Source organism: Lactuca serriola, chromosome 5 (genome assembly GCF_051521515.1).
Source record: "Lactuca serriola cultivar US96UC23 chromosome 5, Lser_US96UC23_V15, whole genome shotgun sequence".
In the NCBI taxonomy this organism is placed as follows: domain Eukaryota; kingdom Viridiplantae; phylum Streptophyta; class Magnoliopsida; order Asterales; family Asteraceae; genus Lactuca; species Lactuca serriola.
In genome coordinates, this window is record NC_136412.1 from 270,569,221 (window position 1) to 270,587,257 (window position 18,037).

Genomic DNA, 18,037 nt, shown 5'->3' on the forward strand with positions numbered 1-18,037 from the left:
AATGATAGATTTATAAATGCTTCTTTTGATACAATATCTTTATCTACAATCTCTATATCAAATGGTTCAAAATTGTAATAAATGTTATTTGAATGATGATTAATAAGAAAATGATAATAGTGTACATAGAAAAATAAATTTTGAAAAAGTCAAAATAAGAACGACAATCATACATTGTATTAAAATGAAATTTTAAATCTGAAAAATGAGGTAATGTAACAAAACTACATGTATATAAGGAAGTGTGTAAATGAACTTTGATCGTTTAATGTTGCAGACGTTTTATTAGATTTTATGTTGTTCAAATATAGTTCTTTAAATTTTTTATTGTCTTGAGCGCCACCAATATAATAAATATTATTTGAATTGTAAAAAAAATAGCAATTTAATGCAATAAAAAAACACCGATGAACATTCCTAGAGTTGTTATAAGTTTTATTATGATTATATGTTTAATTGTTAATGAATAATTGGTCAAAAAATAATAGGCATAAAATATCAAATTTTAAGTTGGAAACTCTATTTCGAAAAGTACCCAAAATTATTTATAAATATTATTTTGTGGGTTCCTACAATGAAAACTCTTTTTCGAATAGACAACAAATAAAGAATTAATTGAAAATTAGGAATCATAAGGTAATAAGGTAACTGTTTTTTGTGATGTAGAATGTTTCTGTGGTGAAGGGAAAAAAAAGAACAGCGGTAGTAACAAAAAACAATAGAAACAAACAACCAACTACAATGACACAATAACACATACACACACAAATACAAAACTACAAAAGCAAAAAAAAAAACTGGAGAAGAATATTTTTGATACACATGAGACGATTTCTCTGATGAATAGTATATGGTTATTGTGTTTTATTGAATTGAATATAATATATAGTGACTAAATAAAATGGGTAAGTCTATTATTGTTTTACATATTAAAGATAATTTCCGGAAATATTGATAAAAAATTTCAAATTTGAAATATGAATTTAAACCAACAGCTGATGTTAAGGGATATCAATTTATATATGGCAAATATATTTTTTACCATTTACTTCTTTATTAGTTCCTAATTTAAATAGATTTTTATTGGTCAATGCAATTAAATATTATTAGGGGTAAGAAGGTAATTTAACTTTCATATGAAATGGTAAAGTATAATGACACGTGGCTGAAAAGGTTTCATTTATTAGGATTATGATGTTTCTTATAAAGTTAATGCGTAGAGTATTTTTATAAATGATAAGAATAAAATTTCAAACATTAAGTTTATATAGTTCAACATTATATTAAAAAAAATGCTTTTATAATCTCTTTATAATTAATCATAACTAGTAACTTACTACTTATGTTTCGTACAAGGGATTGAACTTGCATAACTACGGAAGTATAGGGAATAAACCTATAAATATACAAAGGTTTTGTGGCCAAAGTGTGAAACTCAAAAAGTCTAGGGATGAAATATGAAAATATATGAAAATATAAAGATCATACATGTCAATATACAAAAGTCTTATGGGCCAAGTTTGAAACCCAAAAATATAAGGACCAAAACTGTCAATATAGAAAACTAAACCAACAAACTATATTATTCATGTTTCATATATATATAAGTCCTACCGGGTGAGGACTCCAATTACGGTGAGGAATGCGATGACAAATCTAAGCTGATTATTGCTGAAATTTAATGGTTGAGATTTAATAGGATAAAAACAAATAAGTTAAAAATTTGAGGGTGTAATTATGTATTTCTCTGAAAGGAGGGGCCATTTTTGTAATGTTTAAGGGTAAGAGTGAAAATTGCAAAGACCTCACGATCGATTAATCTGAGGAAACGCACCGACGCGCTAAAGCACCCCACTCAGCTGGACACGTATTTCTCGGGAAGTAAGTTTTTTTTTTTTTTTTTTTCTAAAATAAATAATAAAGATGAGATTTTATTTATTATTTTATTATATATAAGAAAACAACAAGTATGAATAGTAAATCTTTGTTTTTTTTTGGATTTTTTTATAATAGTTTTTGGTTATTAGATTTCGACGAAAATAATTATGAGTACTTTATTTTTGCCTTTTTAATTTCCGCTATAATGGTTTTTACTTTTAGACTTTTGCCACAATAGTTTCCTATGTTGGTAAATTTGGTTTTTATGTAAAAGAATAAATTATAAAAATTGTCCCTATAATTTACAGCATGTCTATTTTTTTACGTTTGCGTTTTAGAATTTGGGCATATTTCGTATGTTGAAAGGTTTGATCTCTGCATAATAAAAAATTTCAAGATTAAGCATCATGTAAGTCTTCCTATTCTAATAAAAGAATATGTTTATTTTCGTATCGACAAGTGTTATATTATTAGAACTGATAATTAATATTATATCACATATCATTCTCTTGTCAACCTATTAATTGTCCATTTTAAATTTTAAATTTTAAATTCTCACTCTAATTATATTAAATTAATAATTGATTATCCATTTTAAATTTTTAATTTAAAATTTTCTCACTCTAATTACATTAAATTAACAATTGATTTTTCATTTTAAATTTCAAATTTCAAAATTTCTCTCTAATTATATTAAATTAATAAAATTAATGCAGATTATAAGATGATATACCTTCACGTATTTATTTAAATTAACGATTATAATTTTATATAACAAAAAATATCTCTTAAATAATAATTTATTAATAATTTTGATTTTTTAATATATAAGTTTAATTAATTTTATAACCATGATTATCACAAATATAAACTAGTTAGATATAAATAGACTCCCAACCAATTTACGTGGCAAAGCGGTTTTAATCAAATTACAAAAGCAATCCTTATGGTATATTATATCTTTTAGATTTGATCCAAAATAAATGTGTCATTTTAAAAATATTAACATGTAAAAAGTTAGAATTAAGAAAAACCAACGATGTTTTGAAAGCAAGACCATCGTTATAACGTTTTTCTAAAATTATCCTAAAAATATTACTTTTTAAAAAACACAGACACTATTTATAACATTTTGTCAAGAAAGAAACTGTACAATCTTCCACAATCAGCTCATGCCCACATACCCAACTCGTTCTTTTTTTGATCTCCCTATGCACACGTGCCCATCATTTCATGGTGGGGCTAAATTATGTTTTATAATTATATAGATAATTTTATGAATAATTATACTTTATCTTTATTAGAAAGTAAAACAAACTATAATAAAATATATAATTTTTTTCTAGATTAATATTGATATAGTACTTTATATATTATTTTTAATTTTAATTTAGGTTGATTGGATTATAATGTATTGACAGATCTAGTATATATCTCGGGGTAGGCCGGAATGCCCCTCAAAAAAATTTTAACATTGTAATTTTTTTCATAATTCTTTTTCTTATTGTGTACTATGCTATTTTTTTTACGGGGATACCATTTATTTGTCGGGGATACCTCTTTATTTTGATTATAGATCTGCCACTGTTATAATACTCAACAGTCTAAAAACTAGTTAAAACACTAAAAAAAAATTACATACCGAACGACTAAACGTTCATGCATAAATCATGAATTAAAGTATTTTGATACAATTATGTATGACACTAAACATAAGTCGTTTACTTATTATATTTGGATATTATTTGTAGGTTTAAACCTACAACCATCGTCTTTAAACTCACTATACGAGAGGCACTCTAGGCCGAAAGGATCTTCCTCTTTCATTTTCTTGTGTTTGTATGTTTTTTAACAGAAAATTTTAATATTCTCTTAAGCTAACAACACCTATTCCACATATATTCACGACGATACTTGAACCCTCGACCTCACAGAAGAAGAATATCACTTGATACCGTTGGACTACAAACCCTTTAGTTTATGTTTGTATGTAAACAATATATTCTATAAAATATGTTAAAAGTTTAGCATCCCTTTTCAATTTTTATATAAATTATTAGAACAATTCATTTAGTCTCCTTTTAATCACTGTGAAATTAAACTATCTTATCATATATTGACTGGACCTTTCATTCTAAAAGCATACATTATAAATAATATGGTTTGCTGTTTTCTTTCAACTCAAAGGTAAACTAACTTAATTCTAAATATCATCTATGTCTCATAGTGAAACTTGAACTCATGACTTCTAATTTGAGAGGGTCACTCTTTACCGACTCCTGATATGTGAATGTTTAGTTAGACAAAATTTCAAAAATGGTCCATGTGGTTCGCAAAATTCTATAGTTTTGGTCCAAAACGAAATGTTGGTGCATCACTGGTCAAATTTTAGATACATTTTGTGGTTTTGGTCCCTATGTTTGTATTTTCTTGTGTTTTTGATATGCCTCTTAAATAATTATATTTTAATTTCTTTTATTTATTTTCTTATTCTTATAAAAATGAAAAACAAAAATAAGTAAACCCACCACTCTCACGCACTCCATCTCTCTCCTTCTCTCCCTCCCTCTCTCTCTCTCTCTCTCTCTTCATCTGCCACGAACCATGTAGGGATGTCAACGGAGACAAACGGGACAGGGATTGCATCCCCCGCCCCCAAAATTTTCCCGTTCCCCCGCCTCCGCCCCCGAATTCCCCTTCTGACCCCCACCCCCGCCCCCGTTCCTCCGTCCCCGATTGATTTTGGGCTACCTTATTTGAGCTAAAAGAAACTATTTTTTGGGTAACAAATAGATATTTATAACATAATTTTACATGTTACAAACAACTTTAAAACATGTTTTTGTTGAATTTTTGTACGTAAAAATCATTTTATTATTTATTATATTTATATAATTAATATATGCCAATTTATATAAATATACGGGACGGGGCTCCTACGGGATCAGGGTCCCACGAGACTTTTTGACATCCCTAGAACCATGGGTTGTGGTGGTGTGTCCACAACAGCCTCATCTCTCACACTTTTCTTGTCCTCCAAGAGAGAGATGATGCTCTCTCTCTCTCTCTCTATATATATATATATATATATATATATATATATATATATATATATCTTCATATGCCATGAACCATGGGCTATGGTGGTGCGTCAGTGAGCCACCAAGACAACAACAACGTCATCTCTTGCACTTCTCTTCTCCTCCCATCGAGCAAACTCCACTGAACCCCACCTGCTTACATTGTTCCACCAGACCATTCTTCTGTCCACCTTCCCTTCGAGTTTCATCGTTGGATGCCGCCTCCATTCTTCTTTCTTTGAGCGACCCAAGGTCGACAATTCTGCTGCTTTGCGTCTCTTAGATCGTTGCTGAAGATGAGGAAGAAAAACCCACGAAGGGTCACCGGTCTTGAAGAAATGTTTCATCCCTCTCGACGGAAGGACCTCTGCCTTGTTTCCCTTCTTCCTCACAATGAACACAACGAGCCCTCATGTTCTTTTCAAATCGCCTCGTTCGACTGCCTTGTTCGTCCCCTCTTTATCCCGATTAAAACAAGAGACGGGGGCTTATGAGCCCTAATTTCATTAAGCTCCAGGTGTTGATTTCACTTTTACGATAAGTTTTTGACCAAAAATCATCAATTTCTTATCTATCAATTTTACATGAGTTTTCCAAAATTCGATCTTACTTTCAGTAAAAATCGATATTCCTTTCAGTGGAATTGATTATCTGAAATCGATGAAACCATAAAAAATGGCAATGTTCATGTGAAGTTATGTGATTAGGGATAAACAATTGATGATGGAGTCGATATCTTCATTTTTCAGATATCAACGCTGCTACCGCCACTGTTTGAATAACCTTAACCCAAGTGCAGATCTAGAAAACTCCTCTGGTTTAAAACTGTTGGATTAGTGTCTAAGTCCACAACTATTTTGGTATGTACTTGACCCGATGGTGCATGGTCCTTTTGGGTTGCCTTCACCAAAGCAACTTGATAGGATGAATTATGGAGATAGAAGATTAATTATGATTTATTAATATATTATGAGAAAAATATATTAGAGGAGAAATCATATTGTTTAATTAATATTAGTCAAGAATTAATTGATAATTAATTTTATGACTAAAAGAGATTAATTAAACTTAAGGGACTGGAACTGTAATTATAAGATAATTGCATTTGGGCTATGGATTACCTTGGGATAATAGGTTGACGAATTCTATGGGGAAACCCATTAGAAATCGTCCAAGGGATATTCTAAAAGGGTCCATGGGCTGCTTAGGGCTTAAGCAGTCAAATTAGGGTTTCCTAGTTGAAAACCCTAATAGCCTACATGTATATATAGTACCCTTAAACTCCAAAAACGTGGCTAAGAGTTTCACTAGGGTTTCTGGACGTTTTGGGCAGCCTCCTCTCTCCTTATTCTTCATCCTCTTGCTCTTGGTGTTTGTGAGCCATTAGAGGAGTGACAATTGTGACTCTAAGCTTTCTAAAGTCATCACAAGGAGGATTTGAGATTGTTATTGCTACATAACAATCAAAGGTAATTCTCTAAACCCTACTTTCAGTTTATAATATGTTAGATCTAGGATTGTAAGTCTTGGATACATTGCATGTACAATAGAGAAACCTAGATCCAAGCAATAGGGTTTGCATGAGCACATAGGATGTTCTTATAGCCAAAACCCATCAATGGTATCAGAGCCAGGTTGGTTTCTGTTGTATGTGATGCTATGTTGAATTATTAACTGAAAATCGAATTCTGGCCTTCTGTTCGAACTGACTCGGCGAGTCACTACATGGACTCGACGAGTTCCAATGTGTGACTCGGCTAGTCGGAGCGTCAGACAGAGGGAATTTCAGATTTTATTGCTGTTTTGCTTAAGGATAATTACCATATTCGTTTTAAACTTATAAAATACGATTTTTAATGTTTCTAAAAGATTATCCTTGCCAAAACACAAGATAATTACCAATTGATTAGATAATAACTTCCTTATATGATTTAAGATTGATTATTTGTATTAATTTGGTAACTTATCTTGCAAGAAATTGAAATTAGGTCAAATATAGATAACGACAAAATTAATTGTTTAATTTCTATTATTTGTTATTTGATCCTTGTGTTATGAAATAGTTTCATTTGTGCCCATGTAAGTTTTATGGTTTAAATTTGAACTTAAAGGTTTTGTTTTGAAATTTAAATAGTTGAAACCCTAATGTTTTGAAATGTTTCAAAACTTGCCCTCAAGTTTTGGAATTTAAAAGTTGATTAAAAGTTTAATTTAGAAATGTTAAATTCTAAAACCCTAGTATTGTTTTGAAAAGTTCAAATCACACCTTTATGGTTTTATTAGTTAATTAAAGTGTATAATTATTAAATTTGACCACCTAGTATTTTAAAAGTGTAAAATACACTCTATACTATATATAACATTAAAAGTCTAATATATATGTATGAGTAAAAGTCAGTCTTACCGTTAGTAGGCCTCATTCACGAAGCTGGTCTATAAGGGGTGTTTAAGGAAATTGCCAATAAAATGGCGATTGAATGGTTATCCACTCTTACCCACCGCACTCTTGACTAGTGGAGGGTCGTTAGCCGAACGGGTAGGATATGACAGAAACCTTCCATTATAAGTATAATGAAGCACAAAAGTAACTAAATGCTTTTACAAATTCCCAATCTTAGTTACTTTAAGCAAAAGCGAATTGATGCAATTCCATAAAATTACACTTTGTGCCCTTGCGAAGACGTTAGTGGAGAGTGTGTGGTTAACCGGAACACTAAATGGTTCTAAGCAAAGGTAGCAAAGGGTGACTCAATGTTTTTCATAGTTCGGTGGAGCGTGTGTGGTTAACCGGCACATCGAATAGGTGACTGTAACATGTGGGGGCACCATGTAAGTCTGCATGGTTATTCACACCCGCTTTGTGATCCTCGGTATCCCAGTCACAAACTAGAGGGGCATATCGAGATTTAAACATGCCATTGAAAAGTTCATTGAATCTCAAAAGATCTAGGAATTTTTAATAGATTTAAAACTTAAATTTCTTTTTCGTTTTTCATGGTGGAAATTAGTGAATCGTCATTCACTTACCTTCAAATATTCTGCAACTAGATTACGGCATCCCTTTTCTAGGTTGTAGAGTATTGTGTTGGGTCCTAGCCTTAATATCTCATTTGGGTGATTTATTAAGGACTCAATCAATCAACTAACTTGAATTTAATTTTTCTCCCGTTTTGTAGATGTCAAAGTATGATAACTATGGTCTTCCCAAATCCTGTGGAACAAGTTTTTCACATGAAGATGATATTCCACGATTCGATCGAGGAACACAAGATCATGCTTCACTTCCTCCACCTCCTCCTATTGTTCTCCCTAACCCACGAGTTCATAAGATTGAAAAATTCAAACTCACTCAAGCCCTTTTGGCAAGAAAACATGTAGAAGGAAAGTCAGTGTGTGCACACGTACTAGAGATGAAGTCACACATTGATAGGTTAATAATGTTGGGATCTGTTGTTTGTGAGGAGTTGGCTGTTGATTGGGTTCTTCAATCACTTCCTGACTCATATAGTGAGTTCGTAAGAGAGTACTATATGATGAGCCACGATGTAACCCTCATCGATCTCACCTATATGCTCATTGCTGCTGAATCAGCAATGATTTGGCGTACTGGAAAAGCAAAGTTAATTTGTGGATCTGCCTTCCAGACCTCTATGGATATATGCAATGGCAACGAAATGCATGCCATGATCGAAAAGTTTGATCATAAGAGAAAGGCAAAGTCAGAAGTAGTTCCATGTGCTGTTCCAAAAGAGTTAATTTGCTTTTATTGCCAAGAGAAGGGGCATTAGAGACGAAGCTGCCCTATTTACCTAAGAGATCTAAGAGATAGGAGAGTCAAAACATATGGCTCTGCTTTAGGTAAAATCCATTAACTAACTCTTTTAAGTTCCTATTCTAGATTCTTGATACATGATGTGATAAGATTACAATTGATGTTTTGTAGGATCGAAGAAAGGAAATGAAACTTAAGGGAAGAAGTGAGCAGAATCTAATCGTAAAGAAATGGATTTCGATCGCATTGCTTGAAGTTTGGATTCTTGAGCTACTACTTAGAGTTAGAATAGATTGCTAAGAAATATGTATTAACATAGTTTTTCAATGAATTGCATTGTAAGGATAAATTTTTCCGCAATAAAATAGATTTTGTTTTTATATTTATCCTTGCAATGGCGTGTATGAAAAATTGATGTTTGAATGTTTCTGTTATTAGCAATAATGGATTTGTTTCTTAATTATGTTATTTGTGGAAATGTCAAGAATTTACCAAATAGGGAAAGTTTCTCATCGCCCAAGTTTCAATTGGACAGAAACTTGGAATCATACAACTTGGTTGCATGATGAATAAGAAATTTCATATTTGAAAATTAGACTAATTCGTTGACAAAGTGTCAAGTGAAGGACTAGGAGATCGAGTACACAAGGTTGTGTGTTGATCAAGTCCACCACAAGAGTGACAAAGATATTCGTCATGATTTACTAAGGTTAATTAAATATGATTATACTTATGAGATTAAGTGTAATTCTCAGTTGATTGAAAGAGTTTCAATAAATAGCATAACGAATAAAGAAGAATCAAGTAGGCAGAAAGATAAAAGTTTCTCTATTCTAAGAAGAAGGGAGAGTACTTTTATTATGTTTTATGATAGGTCTTAATGATTAAGAATCATATCTTAATTGATCCTGTAAGTGAGTCTCAGTGCAATTGTATGTCTGAGAAGAGGAATCAAGAATTGAAGAAATGGTTAAATCAAGAAGTCAATCATACTTCATTCCAAAACAAGTCTTAGAGTTAAGATTGTGACATTGAGTGACAAGTCTTAAGAAGGTTTATAACATTCATCGAATGTAGAATTTGAAAAAGGTTTTCTTATTCTTGCACATTTGAAATTGGAAAGTTGTGATGTCTTGGATAAGACAAAGACCAACTAAGACCAATTTTGTGAAGTGTTTTGTCTTGATAAAAGCTACACTAACTCTTGAATATTTGTTTGTCAAGAAATGTTTATTGACAAGAGAATCTTATATGTCAAGGAGTCAGTGGGAGTCTCAATGGTCTTGAAAGGTTTCAAGAACAAATCAAGAATAAACCTTATCGATCATCACTAGCACACGACTTGAGGTTTACAACCCATTGTGTTGACATTATTTTGTTTATGTGCCATTCCAATTGAGTTAATTATGCATGTGAGTTCTATGAGTTCTCATTTGAATGCATAAAAAGCAAGGACCTTGATCAATGAAAAGTACATTGATAAGAAAGGATGAGCTGCTTAACTACTTGGAAGACATGGTGGGCACTCGTGTTACCATAAGACAAGAAATCAAGATTAAGAAAGGTCGGTCCATATGAGTCTGGATTTGTCGCAAACTTTGGTTTTGGGCAAATTCGCATGGATAGGAACACATACACCATTAAAACCTAAGTGTCATAAGATTCCCTCCTTCATGAAAATGACTGTGAGGAAATGCTTTCACTAAGAGAGATTTTAAGAAGATAGTGATTGTGAAATTGTATTCTCGAATTCGATTATGGTTACGGTATCCCTTTCATAATTCGAATTGTGAGATTTGACAATTAGTCTGAATTGTTTAGACACACATATGAGCTATCTAAGGCAAAAGTGTATAAGTTTAAGAAGCTTAGATAAATGATTATCATGTCAAAGCTAGTGGGAGCATAAGTGTTATGCTTATTTGATAATAATGATCATGATAGTCGGAGCATAAATGTTGTGCTTGTATGATTATTAAAACAAGTATTGCAAGTTAGCAATATTAATTATAGAAAACAAGAGTTATACTTTGAAAAGTCGTAAGGGTTGAATAGTTGTTTTGCTATAATTAAGGGAGAGAATATTATGCTTCATTTCTAATCTAAAGGCTTAGGTTGTGAAATGTTAATAAATTTAGTCAATGATACATAGTGTTATGGCATTGTTCGAATTGTGATAACGTGGCACATTAAATATTATGGCAGAAGATTGATAAAGTATCATATCTTTATGTAAGACATTATGCATCGTATCCCATACGCTTCGGGTATAGGATTGATTGCTAGTGCTATTATATTTGACCATTCTAAAATTTTCCAAAGGTCTAGCGCATTTAGAGGGAAAAGGACTAGAATCAGTTTTGACTAAAATAATTAAACAACTATCAAAGGACGATCCAAAGCTCGCTGAGGATTGGTCGCTTGTGAGTAGTTGGAAGTATTGTATTGGATGGACCATATCGACATTATTATGAATAGATAAGATTCTATTAACAATAAGTTGTCGTATGACAAAATATGGAAATGTTTCTATATTGGGAGTTGGATATCGAGAATCTATGTCTGGATTAGAAACTTTTATGCAAGAAGGATGTTCAAAGGAATGTACTTTGAATGAAAGACATCATATCTATAGAATTGCTTCTGATAGAGAATGGCCAAGTCTTGATGATTTTGAGCTATGAATTTACGAAAGGAACATTGCATAAAATGTTAGAATCTAGCATATTCTATATGTGGCAAGAATTTGATATTCTTATACTTATGATAAGGATTGGGAGTTGTGAAATGAGCATGATTGGAAATGTGTTCATTTGATCTATTTCACAAAGTAAGGACCGTAGGTAAACATTGTGTGCATGCTGAGAGCATGGGACAAGTGTAGTAATAATTCAAGTAAGAAGTTGATTACCCGAAACAACAAATAATGAGTAATCAATATAGTGATTAAATAAAATGTTTTATGTATACCCAGAGTTTGGTGCCATATGGGATTAGTATTATTCTTGTGTTTCACTTTGCATGTTTTGACTTCCTGAATAATTAAATTGGTTCAGAACAATCAAATTATTCGAACGGGCCACATCGTTCATATGTTGGAAGTAGGTATGAATGAAGACTGTCGTGAATTGGTGTGTGGATTGTCTAAAGTGTATTAGACATAAGCAAATGTTTGTTGCAACGTTCATGAGTGCTTATGAATATGAGTTTGAGCATTGGATTAAACCCACGCTCACTTGGATCACTTCATGGATTTTATCACGAGTGATTGGTGAGACGATAATATCTTATATTCTTGAAACCGAGATGTGTGAGTTGTATCTTGCGAGTCGGTTACACATTGATAATATGTAAACGCACCAGTAACTTGGTGTTATAACACATATTATTGTATGTTATTCGGTGAGTAAGTGCAAGCAAGCATTGAATCAAATTTTATCCGTTCCTTTTATCCAAAGTAGGATGAAAGCGATATCTGTGGGCCCCTCGATGATTTAGTGATGACACTAAGTGCTTGGCCAAGCCGGGACTAATTTGATGTGTTCAATTGTAGTTTGTTGTCAGTCGTCATAAATCGGAAATCGAGAAACAACACATAGACATAGAGAATGATTTAAATCCATGTATCAGTCTATACGATATCTAGAATGGAGGAATATATGATCCCTTATCTAAAGGACGCGTGTCTGATAAGATCAGGGTTGACAGCGGCTTTTGAAAGCTACGATTACAGATCAGGATATGAAGTCATACGCATAATAATTATTAGAGTTATCCAAGTGGGAGACTGTTGGATTAGTGTCTAAGTCCATAACTATTTTGGTATGTACTTGACCCGATGGTGCATGGTCCTTTTGGGTTGCCTTCACCAAAGCAACTTGATAGGATGAATTATGGAGAGAGAAGATTAATTATGATTTATTAATATATTATGAGAAAAATATATTAAAGGAGAAATCATATTGTTTAATTAATATTAGTCAAGAATTAATTGATAATTAATTTTGTGACTAAAAGAGATTAATTAAACTTAAGGGACTGGAACTGTAATTATAAGATAATTGCATTTGGGCTATGGATTACCTTGGGATAATAGGTTGACGAATTCTATGGGGAAACCCATTAGAAATCGTCCAAGGGATATTCTAAAAGGGTCCATGGGTTGCTTAGGGCTTAAGCAGTCAAATTAGGGTTTCCTAGTTGAAAACCCTAATAGCCTACATGTATATATAGTACCCTTAAACCCCAAAAACGTGGCTTAGAGTTTCACTAGGGTTTCTGGACGTTTTGGGCAGCCTCCTCTCTCCTTATTCTTCATCCTCTTGCTCTTGGTGTTTGTGAGCCATTAGAGGAGTGACAGTTGTGACTCTAAGCTTTCTAAAGTCATCACAAGGAGGATTTGAGATTGTTATTGCTACATAACAATCAAAGGTAATTCTCTAAACCCTACTTTCAGTTTATAATATGTTAGATCTAAGATTGTAAGTCTTGGATACATTGCATGTATAATAGAGAAACCTAGATCCAAGCACTAGGGTTTGCATGAGCACATAGGATGTTCTTATGACCAAAACCCATCAAAAACCCTATCACTAGGTGGCGTCCGATGATTTCTAGGTGGAGATGGAGGTGCTTGTAGGTGGTGATGGAGGACAGTGGTGACACTCGGTAAAACTAGGAAAACTCCTAGTGCATATATATAAAACTCCTCTAATGTGTGTTATTCTTGAGTATGTATCTTCATAATTATGTATGTGTGTGTGTGTTTAAGAAGACGAAGTTAAAGAACCCAGATGAAGATTTAGTTAGTTAGAGACAGAGAGAGATATGTTTGTGTGTATGAGAGAGTGAACGGGATGGTGGTGGGTTTTTTTTTGAATAAAAATTGATAATAAAAAACGGAAAAACAAATTATAAGGCCATAATGGTCTTCTCCAGTAGATAGGGACCAAAAACAATAGAAAGATCCAATTTTGGATCAGTGGTGCACCAATGTTTCGCTTTGGACCAAAGACACATAAAATTGTCAACCACAGGGACCATTTTTACAATTTTGTCATTTAGTTAACATTCAATATGTTATATTCAATCATAATAGGATTTCAAGTTGACATTCAATAACCACAGTGTCGGAGGCAATACAGGGGCAAACGGGTACTCTGCCCCCATAATCAGTAATCCCCATCTAATTACTTTACCATAAGGAGCTTATAAGCTAGCTTTTTGAAAAGCTACTTAGATTAGCTTTTTAGGAGCTTTTTAAATTTTTTCCAAATACACCCCTTAATTAATTATAGAAACACATATTCTTACATGTCCTTTTATGTAATTTTATATATTTCAGCTAGCTTTTCAGCTAGTTTTACCAAACGTTATTTTTTATTAGTTAGCTTTTTAGCTACCAGCTAGTTTTTTATTTAACAGTTAGCTTTTCAGCCATCAGCTAGCTTTTCAGCTAACAGCTAGTTTTTCAGCTAGTCCGCTAAACATAGCCTAAAATTCGATTGGTTGGTTTCTATTTAGCCCACCACCCCTGTTATCTCATTTAATTGTGGCCGATTCCAATTAAAGCTCACCACTAATTTACACGCATGATTACACCTTAAATCCTTAATTAGTTATGTGATTATATCGCGAATTTGGTCAATGATTCTAAACCCCACCCATAATAAATATTAAAGAACTTGCATTTGATATGCTCTCAAAAGTCCAAATCCTAGTGTAAACGAGTGACAAAAATTGTTATGAAAATCAATTTGAACGAAAATTGAAATCATGTCATCGCTATTAATTATGGAAGGTTATCTCAAGACTAAGGGGCTGTTTGTTTTTTGTGTGAAGATCTGCGCAACTACTTTTGTCTGCGCCGCGCAGACATATGCCCTCGCAGATTGTTTGTTTTTTGGAAGTGCGCAGATCAGAAAACGTCTGCGCGAGATCTTCCTGGCGCAGACATGGGCCACTGTCTTCAAAGGTGTTCAGACCTCATTTTAACCTAAACCAAAAAAAAACATGGGCCACCGTGCAGTTTTTTTTTTTTGTTAAAAATGTATTTTTAATGTTTATGACATGAAATTAAGTTTAAAAAATCAATTTATTTTAACAACCCGCAGACGTTAAAAACAAACAGTCCTCTTATTGCAGACTGCAGACATTTGGTCCACCTCTTCTGTCGCAGAGGCTTGCAGATGTGGTCCGCAGACTGCAGACATTTTGACTTCAAAAAAACAAACAACACCTAAGAGTTAATTTAAATTGTGTTGTTGTTGTCTATGCCTCCTCCTTTTCTCATGGTGTCGACGCCCCAGAACTCAAAGCCCCTAGTAAGAAATCGTCTCCAAATCTCCATTTATTATTTGTTTTATCTTTCTGTTCTGTTTTTACTTTGATGATGAGGTATATTGTGTATAGCTTTGAGTCGATCCAACGGTTTTTTCCTTACATATAACTTTCAATTGTTTATTAATTTTCGGTTTTTAATGTCTAGACATAATGTTTTGACGGCTTTGTTGTATATTCGTTGAGTTATTTTTAAATATTATCAATTTTCTAAGTTCCAATAGATTATTTATAGGTTAATTGATTAGTTGTTTAGCTTTTTATTAGTTTATTGTTTCAAATTTTTAAAACCACAAACTATTATTAATTGGTTATGGTTATGGTTTGTTGAATGAGAGATCCAAACATAGTGTTTTTTTTTTATTTTTTTTTAATGATAACTATTGGTTGTTTAGTGGTTTATTTATTGTCTTTCGGAAACAATAAATATGTGAACTTTTTCTACCAATTTTATACTTTCATATTTATAGATGATTGGGAATTGAATAAGAAATGCTAGGTGGTATTTGTATTTCATTGTAATTGTTTTAATAGCAAACAAGAAGGAATCAAAAGCTTATAAATGCATTTTAATATTTTAATATAACAGAAGCCTTTCTTATTCTAAAATTTTGGCTCGGTCCCTAAATAACCATTAAACTTTTCAATTCGAATAGATTTAAAAAAATTTAAATAACATTTCATTAAACTTTGTAAAAATCATTATAAAAACTAAATGGTAAAACTACATGAAAAAATGATGAAATTTAATCTAGTCCTTACATTATTTTTAAAAAACAAAATATTTATAATGTCTTTAAAGTTGCTAACAAACGATTTAAATAAAATGTAAACAAACTTTTTTTTTCTTTTTATATTTTTGCTTTTTTCATGCTATATTAGGTATAACATGTTATTTTACAATTTTATATTTTTTACCCAAGTGTTAAAATTTATTATTATTTTGGTCCAAACTTTCTTTTACAATTTCGTCTAAAAATATTTTTTAAAAAAAAATTTTTACAACCATTTTTTTTTAACTTTTTATAAAAAAATTTACAACTTTTTGTATAACCTTAAATTTTTTTTACACTCTTTACAACTTTTTTGTGCAATATGTTTAACTATTTTTATGACTTTTTTACAAGTTTTTTAGAACCTTTTTAATTTTTTTTAAGAACAAATTTTCAATTGTTTTACAACCAACATAAGAAATAGATTGAAACCCAAAGAACCAATCAACACAAAAAATAGACGATTGAATAACAAAGTTGGATTTATAAGTTTCAAACTGTTTTTTGTGTTTATTTGTTTTATGGGTTTTGATCTACATCTATATTTGATCTACTTTTTGTTTTGATTGTAAAAAAATATAAAAAAACTTTCTAAAATTGTAACAGAAAACATTATAAAAATAGCATAAAAAAGTTAAAAATATTGAAAAAAAGTGTAAAAACAATTAATTTGAAAAAAAAAAGTGAAAATGACTCTTGACGGTAATTAACTTTTGCGTTTGTACTCATTTGGTCCCCTTTTTGTATTCAATATACCATCGAACCTGTTGTTTGTGTTTATCATAACCCTTTTGACCGACTTTTGACATGTGATAGCCGATCAAAGGGTTATGGTGAACACAAACAACAAGTTCGATGGTATATTGAGTACAAAAAAAAGGAAATAGACCAAATGAGAACAAATTAAACAGTTGGTTACCATCCTGAGTCATTTTCCCTTTACTCATTTACAACAAATCTCACGTCATTAGGGGTGACAATTGTTGACACGACACGACAAATAAACACGACACGAAACGAATTTGGGACAAAAGTGAAATTCAAATTCGTGTTCGTGTCGTGTTCGTGTTAAGTGTAAATAACACGATGTCGTGTCGTGTCGTGTTCGTGTTTAAAATTCGACACGAAATTGACACGATTTAGCATTTATTTGTCGTGTTTTTCGTGTTATGTATGATTAAATATTAATTAAATAAACTATTTTTTTCATTATGTTATATTTGTCGTGTCGTGTCGTGTTTTAATCAGTTCGTTTTCGTGTTAGTTAAAAAAAACACGATATCGTGTCGTGTCGTGTTCGTGTTACATAAAACCTTGTCGTGTCGTGTCGTGTCAGACAAAAACACGACACGATGGCCCGATTTGCCACCCCTACACGTCATCTCCTACTGATATTAATGACTTTATGAGATTCATTCTTGCTTTTCTTCAAACATGACCTACGAAAGAACACTATTCATACATGTACAACTTTGTAATGCACTTGAGTATTTATTAGGGAAATCTTGACTAAGCAGTCGCATTTCATGACTACATTCACATTTCCAATCGAATGATTTATCGTATCATGGATTCTAGACAAGTCTACAAACGAGTGGAATCACAAGTGCTGTGATTTTTTAGTTTACTTAGCTTTAAGATCGAATTCATGGATGAGATACAACATCAATATGTACAATATCATGTTGTTTTTGCAGACACATCACCATAATATACCTTGAGGTAAACGTTTATGTTGATAAATATACCTCTCATACAAGATCATATCCTTTTGAAGAGAAGTGTTGACAGCTAACCACAGTAAGCATAGCATAGACCATGTTTTAACGAAGTTACCCCTCTGAAACGCTCTTCATATACGTTATGGCCAAAGAAGGTTGCAGTCTATGAAATTTTGCAACTTTAATTTCATTTAACTTTTCGGGGAAAATGACTCAGGAGGATAACCAACTGTTGAGTTTGTTCTCATTTGGTCCCTTTCCTTTTTTTGTACTCAATATACCATCGAACTTGTTATTTATGTTCACCATAACCCTTTGACCGACTATCACAGGTCAAAAGCCGGTCAAAATGGTTATGGTGGACACAAACAACAAGTTCAATGATATATTGAATACAAAAAAAAGAAAGGGACCAAATGATTACAAACGTAAAAGTTAAATACCCTCAAGAGTCATTTTCCAAAAAAAAAAAAA